General features: G+C 46.5%; 1 long non-coding RNA gene across 1 annotated transcript; it reads left to right on the forward strand.

Moving 5' to 3' along the window:
* The first annotated feature begins 9,005 nt into the window (after window positions 1-9,005).
* LOC129463190 (uncharacterized) lies at window positions 9,006-18,282 on the forward strand. Its single transcript, XR_008651044.1, has 4 exons — window positions 9,006-9,513; window positions 13,170-13,385; window positions 16,046-16,167; window positions 17,816-18,282. It is a non-coding gene; the product is annotated as an uncharacterized lncRNA (long non-coding RNA).
* Window positions 18,283-18,702: the final 420 nt, after the last annotated feature.

Raw genomic sequence — 18,702 nt, forward strand, 5'->3', positions numbered from 1 at the left:
ATTTATCTTCCATAAGCCTTACCCTCTTCCTCCTTGTTATTCCTCGGTCCATATGGATTTGCTTATGTATGACAACTCCAAGGAATCTTGGAAGAGTAGATTACTAACGTTTCCACAATTGTCAAGTATATTCTGAGGCAGTAAACTTTTTAGGTACTTAGACTTTCACTGGTTGTGAATTGGTATGCATACATAGTAAGTTAACATTCACTGCAGTGCAGGAATGTTCTTGCATGCAAAAGACTCAACTGCTTTCAAACATAATGTGGGTACTAGATGCGGTGGCTCACATCTGTAACCCTGTTGGGGTGACCAGACCCAACACCAGGTCGTGGAGGTGACGAAGTCCGGTAGAGTCAAAGGATTGAGAAAAAGACAGTTAGAGAAGTAGGACCAGTGGACCATCGCGATCGTGGAGGCTGTGAAAGCCCTGAGCTCTGGGAGCCCACGCTATTTATTGGTAATCCAACAAAGAAACAGATGGTGAGTGAGAATGTGGAGGTCAAAAGGGCACCTTGCATTAAGCACATGATTTCAAGGTTTAGCATTTGCTCTGCTACTTGAGATAATGGAGAGCAGGTTCTTTTTTTTTTTTTTTTTTATACTTTAGGGTTTTAGGGTACATGTGCACAATGTGCAGGTTTGTTACATATGTATCCATGTGCCATGTTGATTTCCTGCACCCATTAACTCGTCATTTAGCATTAGGTGTATCTCAGGTTCTTTTAACTCAAGTTACAGTCCATCCTGGGAGAGCAAGGAGCCAGCAAGTCTAGACACGTTACAGAGCCCCAAGCCACTGGATTCTATCCAAGCCACGAGGGATTTTATGCCCTGGGCTTAGATTATGGTGCGTCAGGGTAGCGTTCCACGCTTTAGCACAGAGCTTGGTGTTCCAAAGACCACAAGGGTTTTTTTTTTTGTTTTTGTTTTTTTTTTGAGACGGAGTCTTTCTCTGTGCCCCAGGCTGGAGTAGAGTGGCGTGATCTCGGCTCGCTGCAAGCTCCGCCTCCCGGCTTCATGCCGTTCTCCTGCCTCAGCCTCCCGAGGAGCTGGGACTACAGGCGCCCGCCAACATGCCCGGCTGATTTTTTGTATTTTTAGTAGAGACGGGGTTTCACCCTGTTAGCCAGGATGGTCTCGATCTCCTGACCTCGTGATCCGCCCACCTCGGCCTCCCAAAATGCTGGGATTACAGGCTTGAGCCACTGCGCCCGGCCCACAAGGGGTTTTAGACCCTTGACCCCAGACATGTTCCAAGACTCTTACATTATGTCAGAATGCAAGCCCTGCCTCAGCTTCTCCCAACAGCTTTTCCCAACATAATCCCAGCACTTTGGAATGCTGGGTGGATTGCTTGAGCCCAGGAGTTCGAGACCATCCTGGGCAATATGGCAAAACCCCATTTCTACCAAAAATAAGCTGGGTGTGGTGACACATGCCCATGGTCCCAGCTACTTGGGAGGCTGAGGTGGGAGGATTGCTTGATCCCGGGAGGTAGAGGCTGCAATGGGCCATGATCACGATCCTGCACTCCAGCCTGGGCAACAGAGAGAGACAATCCCTGGCCTGCTGCCCCCCTCCCCGGCCCAGTCTCAAAAAAAATGCTGGGCGTGGTGGCTCACATCTGTAATCCCAGCCAAGGCTGGCAGATCACTTGAGGCCAGGAGTTCTGAGACCAGCCTGGCTTACATGGTGAAACCCTATCTCTACTAAAAATACAAAAACTAGCCAGGCATGGTGGGAGGCGCCTGTAATCCCAGCTACTTGGGAGGCTGAAGTAGGAGAATAACTTTAACCCGGGAGGTGGAGGTTGCAGTGAGCCCAGGTCACACCACTGCACTTCAGCCTGGGCGGCAGAGCAAAACTGAAAAAAAAAAAAAAAAAGAAAGAAAACATCTGTAGTAGCTCTCCCTCAAGTTAGAGGAGTCTAGCCTGCTTTTGCTTTTTTTTTTGGTAGGCGGGGTAGCAGGCAGTGGGGGAGATGGTCTTACTCTGTTTCCCAGGCTGGAGTGCACTAGTGCCATCACAGCTCCAGCCTCAATCTCCTGGGCTCAAGGCGATCCTCCCACCTCAGCCTCCCAAGCAGCTCAGACTACAGGGGCATGCAATGACACCTGGCCAATTTTTACATCTTGCGTAGAGACGGGTTTTCCCTGTGTTCCCTAGGCTGGCCTCGAACTCCCGGGCTCAAGTCCTCCTGCCTTAGCCTCCCAAAATGTTCAGATTACAGGTGTGAGGCACCATGCCTAACTTGTTTTTGCATTTTAGTAACACAAATTGTAATGTTAACTTTTTAAATTATGAAAGCCTCTAAAATATAAAATTATTTGTAACCCCACTGTCCTTTCGGGCTTCTATAAATGAATATACATCTAAAATGTGGGGGTTTAGCTTAATTGATTGTTTTCCATAGAAACTAGGTTTTATGGGAAGATGGTTAGATAGACTTGTTTCACTTAAAGGTCTGATTTGTGTAGGACAAACCCACATATATAATCATGCCAGTCTGTTCTCTGCATGACATAATTTTCCAGCAATAGCTGTGTGGTTTGTGTAATCCTATTCCTCTAGCCAGTTCAAGATTTTGCAACACTATGTGATTCTTTGCCCCGTAGTTCAGTCTTGTTGAACATGACACAGGTGTTTACCTTCCTGTTCTTGCATCTAGTTTCATTCTAATAATGTTCTCTGTTGAAAAAGCTGGCTTCAATTTATTGAGCAAGATGCTGGTATTATCATCTAACATAAAGCCTATCTTATAATAAAGTGTTGACAAATGTAATGAGTACTGTACTGAAAGTGAAAAACAATAGTGGTGTGTGTATGGTTTGTACTGATTATGTATCACCTTTATACCATCATAAAGTTGAAAAATCATAAAGTTGAATCATCATAAGATGGGTACGTTCTGTACTAGGTTTCCAAGGCTTCAGAAGTGTTGCATACACATTCCTAGCCAGCTGATAGTGCTAGGAGCCGATAGTAGTCTCCCCCAGGGGCCAAGAGGAGGACCAGAAATCTCTACTATGGTATATGATGCTCTTGTGGGCCAAGTATGAGGCTGATATTTCATTGTTCGCACTGGGTTTCTGGAATCCATCCTGTTCACCAGGGAGATTTAATGAGCCAAATGAGATCTGATGGGAGAAATTTGATTGTAACATTTTTGTTCTGAAGGAAGTAATTGAGTTTTAGCTCATTTGGTTTTTTAGGAATAGTAATAATTAAAATTTCATTTTAGATGCCATGAATGTATTTAAGTCAATCCAACTGTTTAATAAACATCACATTGTGGCTGGGCACAGTGGCTCATGCCTGTAATCCCAGCACTTTGGGAGGCTGAAGTGGGCAGATCACCTGATGTCGGGAGTTCGAAACCAGCCTGGCCAACATGGCAAAACCTTGTCTCTACTAAAAATACAAAAATTACCCGATATGGTAGCGGGCATCTGTAATCCCAGCTACTCGAGACTGCAGAAGGACCCATCTCAAAAAAAAAAAAAGTCCAGGCGCGGTAGTTCACGCCTGTAATCCCCGCACTTTTGGAGGCCGAGGCGGGTGGATCACGAGGTCAGGAGATCGAGACCATCCTGGCTAACACGGTGAAACACTATCTCTACTAAAAACACAAAAAATTAGCTGGGCATGGCCGCGTGCACCTGTAGTCCCAACTATTCGGGAGGCTGAGGCAGGAGAATGGCGTGAACCCGGGAGGCAGAGCTTGCAGTGAGCCAAGATCGTGCCACTGCACTCCACCCTGGGTGACAGAGTGAGACTCCATCTCAAAAAAAAAGGCCGGGCGCGGTGGCTCACGCTTGTAATCCCAGCACTTTGGGAGGCCGAGGCGGGCGGATCACGAGGTCAGGAGATCGAGACCACGGTGAAACCCCGTCTCTACTAAAAATACAAAAAATTAGCCGGGCGCGGTGGCGGGCGCCTGTAGTCCCAGCTACTCGGAGAGGCTGAGGCAGGAGAATGGCGTGAACCCGGGAGGCGGAGCTTGCAGTGAGCCGAGATCGCGCCACTGCACTCTAGCCTGGGCGACAGAGCGAGACTCCGTCTCAAAAAAAAAAAAAAAAAAAAAAAAATATCACATTGTATTTCAGTCTCCTTGTGAAATACTAAAGTGAGGGTACCAAGAAGTTGCTCTACTTTCCGTATACGGGTGTTTAAGAGCCAAGAAATCTTGCCATTTAGTTAAATTTGAAAGTTCTGCACTCCCTACATTTTTTTTCTGAAATTGTTGCGGTATTTCTTGCCTACAGATAGTATTAATATTCAAAAACCAAGATTCCCAATTTGGACTTTACGAGCCATGAGAAACCTTCATCAGTCATTGGATCCTACGGAAATTAGTGCAACTGATCAAAGACCATGAATAAAATTTGGTTATGGGGATTATTTCAGTATAGTGGTCCTGGAGACAAAAAATGGCAAATTATTTAGGTGGTTCTACTTAACCCCAGATTATAACACTGCAGTCCAACACTTAAAATGATTAATATCTCCCGTTTATATAACTGCTGGGTCATTTTCTTATTTTCTTTTTTCTTTTTTTCTTTTTCTTTCTTTTCTTTTTCTTTTTCTTTTTTTTTTTTTTTGAGATGGAGTCTTGCCCTTGTCACCGAGGCTGGAGTACAATGGTGCGATCTCAGCTCACTGCAACCTCCACCTCCTGGCGGGCCTCGCGTAGTGTTGAAGTGATTCTTTTGCTTTAGCCTCCTGAGTAGCTGGGATTACAGGTGCACACCACCATGCCCGGCTAATTTTTGTATTTTTAGTAGAGACAGGGTTTCACCATGTTGGCCAGGCTTGTCTAGAACTCCTGACCTCAGGCGATCCGCCTGCCTCAGCCTTCCACAGTGCTCGGATTACAGGCGTGAGCCACCACCCCTGGCCAGTTGCTACACTTTTAAACTTAGGTTGTGCATTTTGGGGGACGTGGTGATGGAAATCATGGGAAGGTTGGCAAATCCTCTCCAAGGCACCCCTTTTCTACTGAATGGAGCAATGGACCTCAGAAACATAAATGAAATAAAGTGGCTGGACGTGGTGGCTGACACCTGTAATCCCAGTACTTAGGGAGGCAGAAGTGGGGAGATCACCTGAGGTCAGGAGTTGGAGACCAGCCTGGCCAACATGCGAAACCCCATCTCTACTAAAATATAAGAATTAGCCGGGCCTGGTTGTGCACGCCTGTAGTCCCAGCTACTCAGGAGGCTGAGGCAGGAGAATCACATGAGTCGGGGAGGCGGAGGTTGCAGTGAGCCAAAATCACGCCACTGAACTCCAGCCTGGACGACACAGCAAGACTCCATCTCAAAAAAAAAAAAAAATGAAATGAAATAAAATGTAACTAACTGTACCCAACAAAACAAGGACCATTCAAGCAGACCTTAAGAGCTAGCAGAGGCCGGGCGCGGTGGCTCACGCTTGTAATCCCAGCACTTTGAGAGGCCGAGGTGGGCGGATCACGAGGTCAGGAGGTCGAGACCATGGTGAAACCCCGTCTCTACTAAAAATACAAAAAATTAGCCAGGCGTGGTGGGGGGCGCCTGTAGTCCCAGCTACTCGGAGAGGCTGAGGCAGGAGAATGGCGTGAACCCGGGAGGCAGAGCTTGTCGTGAGCCGAGATTGAGCCACTGCACTCCAGCCTGGGTGACAGAGCGAGACTCCGTTTTTAAAAAAAATATATATATATATACATATATATGTATATATATATATATATATATATTTATATAAATTAGCCAGGTGTGGTGGCACGTGCCTGTTGTCCCAGCTACTTGGGAGGCTGAGGCAGAAGAATCGCTTGAACATGGGAGGTGGAGGTTGCAGTGAGCCGAGATCGTGCCACTGCACTCTAGCCTGGGTGACAGAGCGAGACTCCATCTGAAAAAAAAAAAAACAAAAAGAATAAATACATAAATAAATAAATAAAAGATTAGTATCACCTGTTTACATAACTCAGCTGGGTCATTTTCTTTTTTTTTTTTTTGAGATGGAGTCTCGCTCTTGTCACCCATGCTGGAGTACAATGGTGCAATCTCGGCTCGCTGCAACCTCCGCCTCCTGGGTTCAAGCGATTCTCGTGCCTCAGCCTCCTGAGTAGCTGGGATTATAGGCTCACACCACCATGCCCGGCTAATTTTTGTATTTTTAGTAGAGACAGGGTTTCACCATGTTGGCCAGGCTTGTCTAGAACTCCTGACCTCAGGTGATCCGCCTGCCTCAGCCTTCCACAGTGCTGGGATTACAGGCATGAGCCACCACACCTGACCAGTTGCTACACTTTTAAACTTAGGTTGTGCATTTTGGAGGACATGGTGATGGAAATCATGGGGAGGTTGGCAAATCCTTTCCAAGCCACCCCTTTTCTACTGAATGGAGCAATGGACCTCAGAAACATAAATGAAATAAAGTGGCTGGACGTGGTGGCTGACACCTGTAATCCCAGTACTTAGGGAGGCAGAAGTGGGGAGATCACCTGAGGTCAGGAGTTGGAGACCAGGCTGGCCAATATGGCAAAACCCCGTCTCTACTAAAATACAAGAATTAGCCAGGCCTGGTTGTGCACGCCTGTAGTCCCAGCTACTCAGGAGGCTGAGGCAGGAGAATTGCTTGAGTCAGGGAGGTGGAGGTTGCAGTGAGCCAAGATCACGCCACTGAACTCACTAAACTCCAGCCTGGACAACAGAGCAAGACTCCGTCTAAAAAAAAAAAATGAAATGAAATAAAATAAAATGTAACTAACTGTACCCAGCAAAACAAGGACCATTCAAGCTCACCTTCAGAGCTAGTAGAGGGCTGGGCACGGTGGCTCATGCCTGTAATCCCAGCACTTTGGGAGATCGAGGCAGGAAGATCACTTGAGTTCAGAAACTTGAGAACAACCTAGGCAACATAGCAGGCCCTCGTCTCTACAAGTAACTAAAAAACTGGCTGGGCGACTAGGCACAGTGGGTCATACCTGTACTCCCAGCACTTTGGGAGGCCGAGGTGGGCAGATCACTTGAGGTCAGGAGTTCAAGATCAGCCTGATTAGCCAGGCGCCGTGGCTCAAGCCTGTAATCCCAGCACTTTGGGAGGCCAAGGCGGGCAGATCAGCTGACATCGGGAGTTCGCGACCAGCCTGACCAACACGGAGAAACCCTGTCTCTACTAAAAATACAAAATAAGCTGGGTGTGGTGATGCATGCCTGTAATCTCAGCTACTTGGGAGGCTGAGGCAGGAGAATCGATTGAACCTGGGAGGCAGAGGTTGCGGTGAGCCGAGATCGCGCCATTGCACTCCAGCCCGGGCAAGAAGAGCGAAACTCTGTCTCAAAAAAAAAAAAAAAAAAAAAAAAATTCGCTGGGTGTGGTGGTGCACACTTGTAGTCCTAGCTACTTTGGGAGCCTCAGACAGGAGAATCGCTTGAACCCAGGAGGTGGAGGTTGCAGTGAGCCGAGAAGGTGCCACTGCACTCCAGCCTGGGCGATGGGGGGAGATTCCATCTAAAAAAAAAAAAATTGAATATCTCATTATGTTGTCCAGTTTGAACTCCTGGCCTCTAATGATCCTCCCACCTCAGCCTGCCAAAGTGCTGGGATTATAGGCATGAGCTACTGTGCCTGGCCAGTGCTTATTTTTTTTTTTTTTTTTTTTTTTTTTGAGACAGAGTCTCGCTCTGTCGCCCGGGCTGGAGTGCAGTGGCGCAATCTCGGCTCACTGCAAGCTCCGCCTCCCGGGTTCACGCCATTCTCCTGCCTCAGCCTCCGAGTAGCTGGGACTACAGGCGCCCGCCACCGCGCCCGGCTAATTTTTTGTATTTTTTAGTAGAGACGGGGTTTCACCGTGGTCTCGATCTCCTGACCTCGTGATCCGCCCGCCTCGGCCTCCCAAAGTGCTGGGATTACAAGCGTGAGCCACCGCGCCCGGCAACCAGTGCTTATTTTTTATCTCCAAAATGGGATTAGTAGCACAAAATATTTTCATGCCTTCTGCACCCTTTAGTCTGTAAATAAAATCTGTAAATAATAATACACATAGTTCCACTTCCAAGCATAAGCACAGTTAATATTTAATATCTTGATTTTTTTACAGTATTTTTTCCTGTGCTTATTGTTCTTTTTTTTTTTCTTTTTTTTTTGAGACGGAGTCTCACTCTCGCCCAGCCTGGAGCGCAGTGGCGCAATCTCGGCTCACTGCAAGCTCCACCTCCCAGGTTCACGCCATTCTCCTGCCTCAGCCTCCCAAGTAGCTGGGACTACAGGCGCCCGCCACTACGCCCGGCTAATTTTTTGTATTTTTTTTAGTAGAGACGGGGTTTCACAATGGTCTCGATCTCCTGACCTCATGATCCGCCCACCTCGGCCTCCCAAAGTGCTGGGATTACAGGCGTGAGCCACCGCGCCCGGCCAACTTTTTTTTTTTTTTTTTGAGACAGAGTCTCGCTCGGTCGCCCAGGCTGGAGTGCAGTGGCGCGATCTCAGCTCTCAGCTCACTGCAAGCTCCACCTCCCAGGTTCACGCCATTCGCCTGCCTCAGCCTCCCGAGTAGCTGGTACTACGGGCGCCTGCCACCACGCCCGGCTAATTTTTTGTATTTTTAGTAGAGACGGGGTTTCACCGTGTTAGCCAGGATGGTCTCGATCTCCTGACCTAGTGATCCGCCCACCTCGGCCTCCTGAAGTGCTGGGATTACAGGCGTGAGCCACGGCGCCCGGCTCCTGTGCTTATTTTTCTCCCTTTGTTTCCTTCTGGTCTATATTTTCCAAGATTCCTTCAATGATATGATTTTGTAGTGAACAAATGCCAGCCCTCCTTCAACTCATCCCTCTGAAATGTCTATTATTGAGAGTATGATAAAAATATTTAAAGATCTCTGGTGGGGGCAGGTGGTATTTCTGAAAAATGCACACTCCTGGTCCCACTGCAGACCTGCTTAACTGGAATTACTGTATACATGCGGGACTTAGGAATCTGTGTTTTGACCAAGAGGCCAGGTGATTCTTCTGCTCAGTTAGTGCTGGGAAACAGTGCTATGAAGGATACAGTGGCTAGAAGTCGTCCTGTCGTCCTGCCTCACAGTAACATCGTTACCAAATTCTCAGCAGGTGAACCAAATGAAATGGTCAACTAAAAGCCAACCAGGGTAAAACAGATCTTTTATTTCTTGTTGTTGTTATTATTTTTTTTTATGTGGGGACATTCAAGTGAACTGCTATATGCATTTGCTCCCAGTCTCTCCTTGTGAGAAGTGAATTTCTTCAACGTTTATAGAACTGAGATATTACATTATTGGATGAAGTAAGAAAACAATCTAACCTGATGTGTGAAAATTTCTGCTTGTGAGAATCCGTGTTATTTCAATCATCCAATCAAGAGCCTAATTTGTATAAAAGAAACACAGCAGCTCGTTGCTCATCTTTTTATCTAAGGACGGTTTGTCTTGACGGAGGGCGTCTGGCTGTTTTGGGGAAACTATTCCCGACCTTATTTTGACTGAAAAGCTGCCTGCCGTACCAGGTGAGAGAAGCTATCATTTCTTTTATAAAACTTTTAGCTTGTTTTTTTTTAGGTGTGTTTGAAAGTCACTTAAAAGGCTGTCTTAAATATGAATATTGTTAGTCGGGCTGGATATCTTTTTTATATTAAGTTATGATTTATATTTCTTCAGAGATCTAGTCTCTTGTTGATATCCCTTGACTATTTTTCTGTTAGGCTGTTGGATTTCTCTTTTTCTTTCTTTTTATTTTCTTTTTCTTTTTTTTTTTGAGACAGGGTCTCTGTTGCTCAGGCTGAAGTGCAGTGGCATAATCTCAGCTCACTGCCTCCTGAGTAGCTGGGATTACAGGCGCGTGCCACCACGCTCGGCTAATATTTGTATTTTTTGTGGAGACGGGATTTCACCATGTTGGCCAGCCTGGTTTTGAACTCTTGACCTCAAGTGATCTACCCGCCTTGGCCTCCCAAAGTGTTAGCATTACAGACGTGAGCTACTGTGCTTGGCTTTTAAAAATTTTTTAGACTTTGAGTAGAGACAGGGGTCTCACTATGTTGCCCAGGCTGATCTCTTTTTTTTTTTTTGAGACAGAGTCTCACTCTGTCGCCCAGACTGGAGTGCAGTGGTGGGATCTCGGCTCATTGCAAGCTCCACCTCTTGGGTTCACGCCATTCTCCTGCCTCAGCTTCCCGAGTAGCTGGGACTACAGGCACCTGCCACCATGCCCGGTTAATTTTTTGTATTTTTAGTAGAGATGGGGTTTCACAGTGTTAGCCAGGATGGTCTTGATCTCCTGACCTAGTGATCCACCCGCCTCAGCCTCCCAAAGTGCTGGGATTACAGGCGTGAGCCGCCACGTCCCGGCTACCCAGGCTAATCTCAAACTCCTGATCTCAAGGGATCCTCCAGCCTCAGCCTCCCAAAGTGCTGGGGTTATAGGTGTAAGCTACTGTGCCTGGGCCTAAACTGGCTCTTGAAAAAGGTGGCAGATCAATACGCCCCTGCAAACCAGGGGGAAAAAACAAACATTTGCCATTTAATAACCTAGGCAGGAAAGATAAGCTAAAAAAAATTAAAGAGAATTATTCCTATTTCATACCAACATTTTTTTTTTTTTTTTTGAGATGGAGACTCGCTCTGTCGCCCAGGCTGGAGTGCAGTGGTGTGATCTCGGCTCACTGCAAGCTCTACCTCCCGGGTTCACGCCATTCTCCTGCCTCAGCCTCCCAACTAGCTGGGATTACAGGCGCCCGCCACCACGCCAGGCTAATTTTTTGTATTTTTAGTAGAGACAGGGTTTCACCATGTTAGCCAGGATGGTCTCAATCTCCTGACCTCGTGATCCGCCCGCCTTGGCCTTCTAAAGTGCTGGGATTACAGGCGTGAGCCACTGCGCCCGGCCCATACCAACATTCTTAAGTCGAGATAATGGAACTAGTAAGTTCCCAAAACTGGATGGAGACAAAAACCTAAAAACTGGAAGAGAAAAGACAGTGAGATTTAACTTAATAATATTGTGGGCCAGGTGCACTGGCTCACGTCTATAGTCCTAGCACTTTGGAAGGCTGATGTGGGTGGATCCTCTGAGCTCAGACCAGCCTGGGTAAGATGGAAAACCCCGTCTCTACTAAAAATACAAAAATTAGCTGGGCAAGGTGGCTTAGTCTCAGTCACTCTGGAGGCTGAGGGAGGAGGATCACTTGAGTATGGAAGGCGGAGGTTGCAGTGAGCTGAGACCATGCCAATGCACTCCTAGCCTGGATAACAGAGCAAGCAAGATCCTATCTCGAAAAATAAAATAATATCATGCATACAAATCTTGAGTTGTTGCCATTATAATTCAAAGCTTCCCAATTTATTCTGGGGAAGTAATGTTTTCAGTACTCAAACCTAGTAGTTTTCTTCGCCAGAAAAACTCCTATCACCTGGTCTTAAGATAAATGTAAGACACCATGTACTGCTTAACCAGGATAATAACAGCTTAGGACAGCTTATCTGAGGAATGTAGGGATGGCTAAACATTAGGGAATCCAAAACAAAATTGTTAGTAAACTAAAGAACACAGCATAGTTAGCCACAAATGCTAAGAAAATTCAGCTACAAAACTTACCAGCAGTTTAGGGTTAAAACATATATGAAATGGCAAATTAATGGTGCCATTAACGGTGAGTTCAAGCCTAAAAGGCCCAAACCATTAGTATTTATCATTGTTTTCATTAGTGTTTTTTTTCCTACATACCGTAAAACTTTGTGACAAACTCTGTACCAACTAGTATTTAACCTGACACCTAAAATGTTTAGTGTATACAGTTGCAAAGACATAATTACTTGCCATTGTGTAAATACTGATCTTTGAAACTAAAACTATTCCATTCTCAAATACATCTATTGGACTCTAAATACCTAAGGGAGTTGATTGTCACCATCACTCACTTAAAGAAAACACCTGGGCCAGGTGTGGTGGCTCACACCTGTAATCCCAGCAGTTTAGGAGGCCGAGGCAGGAGGATTGCCTGACCCTAGAAGTTTGAGACCAGCTTGGGCAACAAGGTGAAACCCTATCTCTACAAAAACATAGAAAAAAAATAAGCCATAGGTGGTGGCAGGCGCCTGTAGTCCCAGCTACGTTGGAGGCTGAGGTGGGAGGATCACTTGAGCCTGGGAGGCAGCAGTTGTAGTGAGCTGAGATTGCACCACTGCACTCCAGCCTGGGGAACAGAGCAAGACCCTGTCTCAAAAACAAAACAAACCGGTTGGGTGCAGTGGCTCACGCCTGTAATCCCAGCACTTTGGAAGGCTGAGGCAGGCAGATCACGAGGTCAAGAGATTGAGACCATCCTGACCAACATGGTGAAACCTTGTCTCTACTAAAAATACAAAAATTACCCAAATGTGGTGGCACATGCCTGTAGTCCCAGCTACTCGGGAGGCTGAGGCAGAAGAATCACTTGAACCCAGGAGGTAGAGATTGCAGTGAGCTGAGATCACACCACTGCACTCCAGACTGGCGACAGAGCAAGACTCTGTCTCAAAAAAAAAAAAAAAGCAAGGTTTTACCATTTTTTCTGTTTGCATTTTTTTTCCATTCCAGTTGTCCCCATGATTTTATATTAATGTAGTAGTATTTTATTTTTTTTGAGACAGAGTTTTACTCTTGTTGCCCAAGTTGGAATGCAGTGGTGCGATCTTGGCTCACTGTAACCTCTGCCTCCCGGGTTCAAGTGATTCTCCTGCCTGAGCCTCCCCAGTAGCTGGGATTACAGGCGTGCGCCACCATGCCCAGCTATTTTTTTCTTTTTTTTTTTGGTCTTTTTAGTAGAAATAGGGTTTCACCGTGCTGGCCAGGATGGTCTCGAACTCCTGACCTCAGGTGATCCACCCACCTCAGCCTCCCAAAGTGCTGGGATTACAGGCACGAGCCACCATGCCCGGCCATTAATGTATTATCTTTATGCTTTGCTTTCATTCAGTATTCATTTACCGCTTGAAAAACCTAAGACTTCATACTTTGTTGGGCGGAGTTACTCTTAACCACTTACCTCTTCAGGAAAGATCACTGAATAGTAGATGTTCTCAGGTTTTCACTCAGTAAATGACTTTTGCCAGTGCATTAAGAAAAACAATTGATTTGGAAGTTGGCTCTTAATCCGATTAATTAGAAGCCAAGCCTTTTTCGCAGGGGCTCTGATATGTTGATAAAATGCCACACAACCATTTCTCAGTGAAAATCCCAACTGGGACTTGAGTTATGTCGGTGACTATGGAGTTTTGCAATCCACAGTTGATGCTCTCTAATAACCAGTGACCTCGAGTGAACTCCTATCCCCAAGGCAAGAGCAACCACAGCTGCAGGGAGCATTTGGCAATCACTGTCCCCGCCTAAGCTTCTCCCTTGGTAAACTTTGTACCTGCTGGGTCCTCATGCTGGTGGAAAAGGAAATACATTTCCTTCGAGTGACTGTACTGTCTCCTTCAAGTCCATGTTCTTAATCTTTGACCTTGAATTTCATCACTTGTCACTTGTTTTTGTTTGCTTCTTCGGGATTTTTTTTTTTTTTTTTTTTTTGAGATAGAGTCTTGCCCTGTTGTCCAGGCTGAAGTGCAGTGGTGTGATCTCAGCTCACTACAACCTCTGCCTCTGGGGTTCAAGAGATTGTCCTGCCTCAAGCCTTCTGAGTAGCTGGAACTACAGATGTGGGCCATCATGCCTGGCTAATTTTTGTTTTTGTTGTTGTTGTTTGTTTGTTTTTTTTGAGACGGAGTCTCACTCTGTCACCCAGGCTGGAGTGCAATGGCGATCTTGGCTCACTGCAACCTCCACTTCCTGGGTTCAAGTGATTTTGCTGCCTCTGCCTCCCAAGTAGCTGGGATTACAGGTGTGTGCCACCACACCCAGCTAATTTTTATATTTTTAGTAGAGACGGGGTTTCACTATATGAGCCAGGCTGGTCTCAAACTCCTGACCTCATGTGATCCTCCTGCCTCAGCCTCCCAAAGTGCTGGGGTTCCAAGCATGAGTCACTATGCCTGGCCTTGAATTTCATCGCTTGTACCTAAAGTATAAAAACATAGATTTACCATCAAGTAGTAATGGTGCTTTAGGAAGAAGTTAAGCCTACTTCAAGTACCCTTGGCCTTGTACTTCAGTTTCTTCTTCTTCTTTTTTTTTTTTTTTTTTTGAGATAGAGTTTCACTCTTGTTGCCCAGGCTGGAGTGCAATGGTGCAATCTTGGCTCACCACAACCTCTGCCTCCCGGGTTCAAGTGATTCTCTTGCCTCAGCTTCCCAAGTAGCTGGGATTACAGGCATGTGCCGCCACGCCCAGCTAATTTTGTATTTTTAATAGAGATGGGGTTTCTCAATGTTGGTCAGGCTGGTCTTGAACTCCCGGCCTCAGGTGATCCACCTGCCTTGTCTGTCCAAAGTGCTGGGATTACAGGCATGAGCCACTGCACCCAGCCATTTTCTTCTTTTTATTATTTTTATTTTTTTTTGAGACGAAGTCTCATTCTTGTCACCCAGGCTGGAGTGCAATGGTGCGATCTTGGCTCACTGCAACCTCTGCCTCCCAGGTTCAAGTGATTCTCCTGCCTCAGCCTCCTGAGTAGCTGGGATTACAAGCTCCTGCCACCACTCCTGGCTAATTTTATTATTTTTAGTAGAGACAGGGTTTCATCACATTGGCCAGACTGGTCTCGAAACCCTGACCTCAGGCGATCCGCTCGCCTTGGCTTCCCAAAGTGCTGGGATTACAGGCGTGAGCCACTGTGCCCAGCCTTCTTTTTTTATAATTGAGATGGGGCCTTGCTGTCTCCCAGGCTGGAGTGCAGTGGCACAATCAAGGCTTACTGAAGCCTCAGCTCCCAGAGTATCTGGTACTACAGGCATGTGCCACCATGCGTGGCTAATTTTTTGTATTTTATTTTATTTATTTATTTTATTTTTTTGTAGACACAGGGTTTTGCCACGTTCCCCAGGCTAGTCTCGAATTCCTGGGCTCAAGCGATCCACCTGCCTCGGCCTCCCAAGCATGAGGATGCATTTTCAGAAGTAGTCTTTTTGGATGTCTTCAGATAGCTTCATGAAATTTCACTTGTAAACCAGAAGTCTCAGAAGGTCTCAAACACCGTAGAGGTATATTTTAGCCAACATTGAGGACATGCCCAGGAAATAGACAGAAGCCACAAGAGGATCTGGAGCCAGCACTTTTTCCAAAGAGGATTTAGAGGGCTTCAATATTTAAGGGGAAAAAGTGGGCAGGAGGGGAAAGGTGGAAAGAAAAAATAGGGAAGGATAGGGTAGCATTGTACTGAGGCTTTGAGCACTCACTGAATCCACGTGTTGCATGTGAAAAGGAAGGAGAGGAAGAACAATCATGTATTTCTCTTGAACTTGGGCAATCTGTACTTGACCTGTAGATAAACATAGAAATCAAATATGCAGCCGGGTACAGTGGCTCACGCCTGTAATCCCAGCACTTTGGGAGGCCGAGGCGAGTGGATCACGAGGTCAGGAGATTGAGACCATCCAGGCCAATGTGGTGAAACTCTGTCTCTACTAAAAATACAAAAAATTAGCCGGGCAGGGTGGCAGGCGCCTGTAATCCCAGCTACTTGGGAGGCCGAGGCAGGAGAAACGCTTGAACCTGGGAGGCAGAGGTCGCGGTGAGCCGAGATTGCACCATTGCACTCCAGCCTGGGCAAAAAGAGCGAAACTCTGTCTCAAAAAAAAAAAAAAAAAAAATCAAATATGCATGGGTCTCAGGGTGGGTGGGTGGGCAATTTATAGTCTCTTCTTGTCTCCTACCTATGAAGATACGCTATTAATTTACATTGTCAGGGTAAAAAAAGTCCCCATTATGAGGCATGTGGCCTTCTATCTTAAAGCTATCTGTTTAGGAACAAAAGGAAAGGCAGATTTTGTTTTGTTTGTGTGACTCTATTTCCAAGCTTAACTTTTCCCCTAGGCATAGTGAGTTTGGGGCTGAGATTTTGTTCTCTCTTCACACTGTAAAGATGTATCTTTTTATTTCCTTTTTATAAAAATTTGAGACAGGGTCTCGTCCTGTTACTCAGGCTGGAGTACAGTGACGTAATCATAGCCCACTGCAGCCTCCATCTCCTGGGTTCAAGTGATTCTCCTGCTTCAGCTTCCCAAGAATCTGGGACTGCAGGCATGTACTACCAAAACTGGATAATGTTGTTAAAATTTTTTATTTATTTTATTATTACTATTTTTTGAGACAGAATAATGCTCTGTCGCCCAGGCTGGAGTGCAGTGGCGTGATCTCGGCTCCCTGTGAGCTCCGTCTCCGTCTCCCGGGTTCACGCTATTCTCTTGCCTCAGCCTCTTGAGTAGCTGGGACTACAGGCACCCGCCACCGTGCTTGGCTAATTTTCATGTATTTTTAGTAGAGATGGGGTTTTACCATGTTAGCCAGGATGGTCTCGATCTCTTGACCTCGTGATCCACCCTCCTCGGCCTCCCAAAGTGCTGGGATTACAGGAGTGAACCACTGTGCCTGGCTATTTTCTTAAAATTTTTAGTAGAGGCAGGGTCTCACTGTGTTGCCCAAGCTGGTCTTGAACTTCCGAGCTGAAGCAGTCCTCCCATCTTGGCCTCCAAAAGTGTTGGGATTACCAACATTTTTGTGAGTGAGCCACCGCACCCAGCCAAAAGATGTATTTTAAACCATTAAGAACTCTGACCTCCTGAGAGTCCCCTCAGAGGGGAATTTGAGTGCCTCTTAGAAGCCAGCCCTTTAAATTACCTTCAGGATATTAGGGTGAAGAGAGTTCTGACTGAAAATGCATAGTAGGCCCAGGGTGGTGGCTTATGCCTGTAAACCCAGCATTTGGGGAGGCCAAGGTGGGCGTATCATTTGAGGTAAGGAGTTCGAGACCAGCCTGGCCAACATGGTGAAACCCTGTCTCTACTAAAAATACAAAAATGAGCCAGCTGTGGTGGCAGACACCTATAATCCCAGCTACTTGGGAGGCTGAGGCAGGAGAACTGCTTGAACCCGGGAGGTGGAGGTTGCAGTGAGCCAAGATCGCACCACTGCACTCCAGCCTGGGCGACAGAGTGAGACCCTGTCTCATTTAAAAAAAAAAAAAAGAAAAAAGGCTGGGCACAGTGGGTCATGCCTGTACTCCCAGCACTTTGGGAGGCCGAGGCAGGCGGATCATGAGGTCAAGAGATCGAGACCATCCTGGTCAACATGGTGAAACACCGTCTCTACTAAAAATACAGCAATTAGCTGGGTGTGGTGGTGCACACCTGTAGTCCCAGCTACTAGGGAGTCTGAGGCAGGAGAATCACTTGAACCCGGGAGGCAGAGCTTGAAGTGAGCCAAGATCGTGCCATTGCACTCCAGCCTGGGTGACAGAGTGAGACTCCATCTTTTTTTTTTTTTGAGACGGAGTCTCGCTCTGTCACCCAGGCTGGAGTGCAGTGGCGCAATCTCGGCTCACTGCAAGCTCTGCTTCCCGGGTTCACGCCATTCTCCTGCCTTAGCCTCTCCGAGTAGCTGGGACTACAGGCGCCCGCCACCACACCCGACTAATTTTTTTGTATTTTTAGTAGAGATGTGGTTTCACCGTGGTCTTGATCTCCTGACCTCATGATCCTCCCGCCTCGGCTCCCAGAGTGCTGGGATTACAAGCATGAGCCACGGCACCCAGCCAGAGACTCCATCTTAAAAAAAAAAAAAAAGAAAGAAAAAGAATGCATAGTAGATGCAATTCACGGAAAAGAAGAAAGGATTCTATTTACCCTTTTTGTATTTGAGCTTTCATAGAGTTTTTCTTCCCTTAACCACTGCAGCAAAAAATCACCATGTACCAACCTATCCAAACTTATCCACGGATGAATCTATCCAGAAGACAGGAGTTCCGATGCTTGTCTTGCTCTGAATGTCTGCTTCTCACCTGCTTAGGGTTGTCCACTGTGATTCTGGGACTCGTTGTTGTTCTACAGGACCCCTCTGACTCTGTGGTTTTCTCTACTGGATTAACAATGATAGCCATAGGTGCTTTTTTTGTTGTCCTCACTGGAGTGACAGCCCTGTGTACGGTTACAGTCGACGAGAACTTGCAGAAAACCACAAGACTAAGACTAGGAGTGATACGAAAAAGCGGAAGTCTCCAAGGAACTACAGAGCATTCCATGACTCACTCAGTAATCGCCAGCACCTCGCTGTAGCTGTACATTGAACCCTGGCATCTTCGTCTTTGGAACTAAGTCTCCTGAGCATTGTTTTTAAATAGAAATAAAATCTGGCTTTTAAAAAACTCTTGTAATCTCAGCAGTTTGGGAGGCCGAGGTGGGTGGATCACGAGGTCAGGAGTTTGAGACCAGCCTGGCCAACATGGTGAAACCCCATCTCTACTAAAAATAGAAAAATTAGCCAGGCTTGGTGGCAGCCACCTGTAATTCCAGCTATTCCGGAGGCTTAGGCAGGAGAATCGCTTGAACCTGGGAGGCAGAGGTTGCAGTGAGCCGAGATTGTGCCGTTGCACTCCAGCCTGGGCGACAGGGTGAGACTGCCTCAAAAAAAAACCCTTCTAATTTTGTAATGTTCTTATTCCCTAAAGCATAAGATTCTGTCTGCAGAAGGACCTTCAGGTCATAATGATGCCTCTCAAATTCATGCCATCTGGCTGGGTATAGTGTCGCTCACCTGTAATCCCAGCACTATGGGAGGGCAAGGT

The sequence above is a fragment of the Symphalangus syndactylus genome, chromosome 14, assembly GCF_028878055.3.
Source record: "Symphalangus syndactylus isolate Jambi chromosome 14, NHGRI_mSymSyn1-v2.1_pri, whole genome shotgun sequence".
Lineage (NCBI taxonomy): Eukaryota > Metazoa > Chordata > Mammalia > Primates > Hylobatidae > Symphalangus > Symphalangus syndactylus.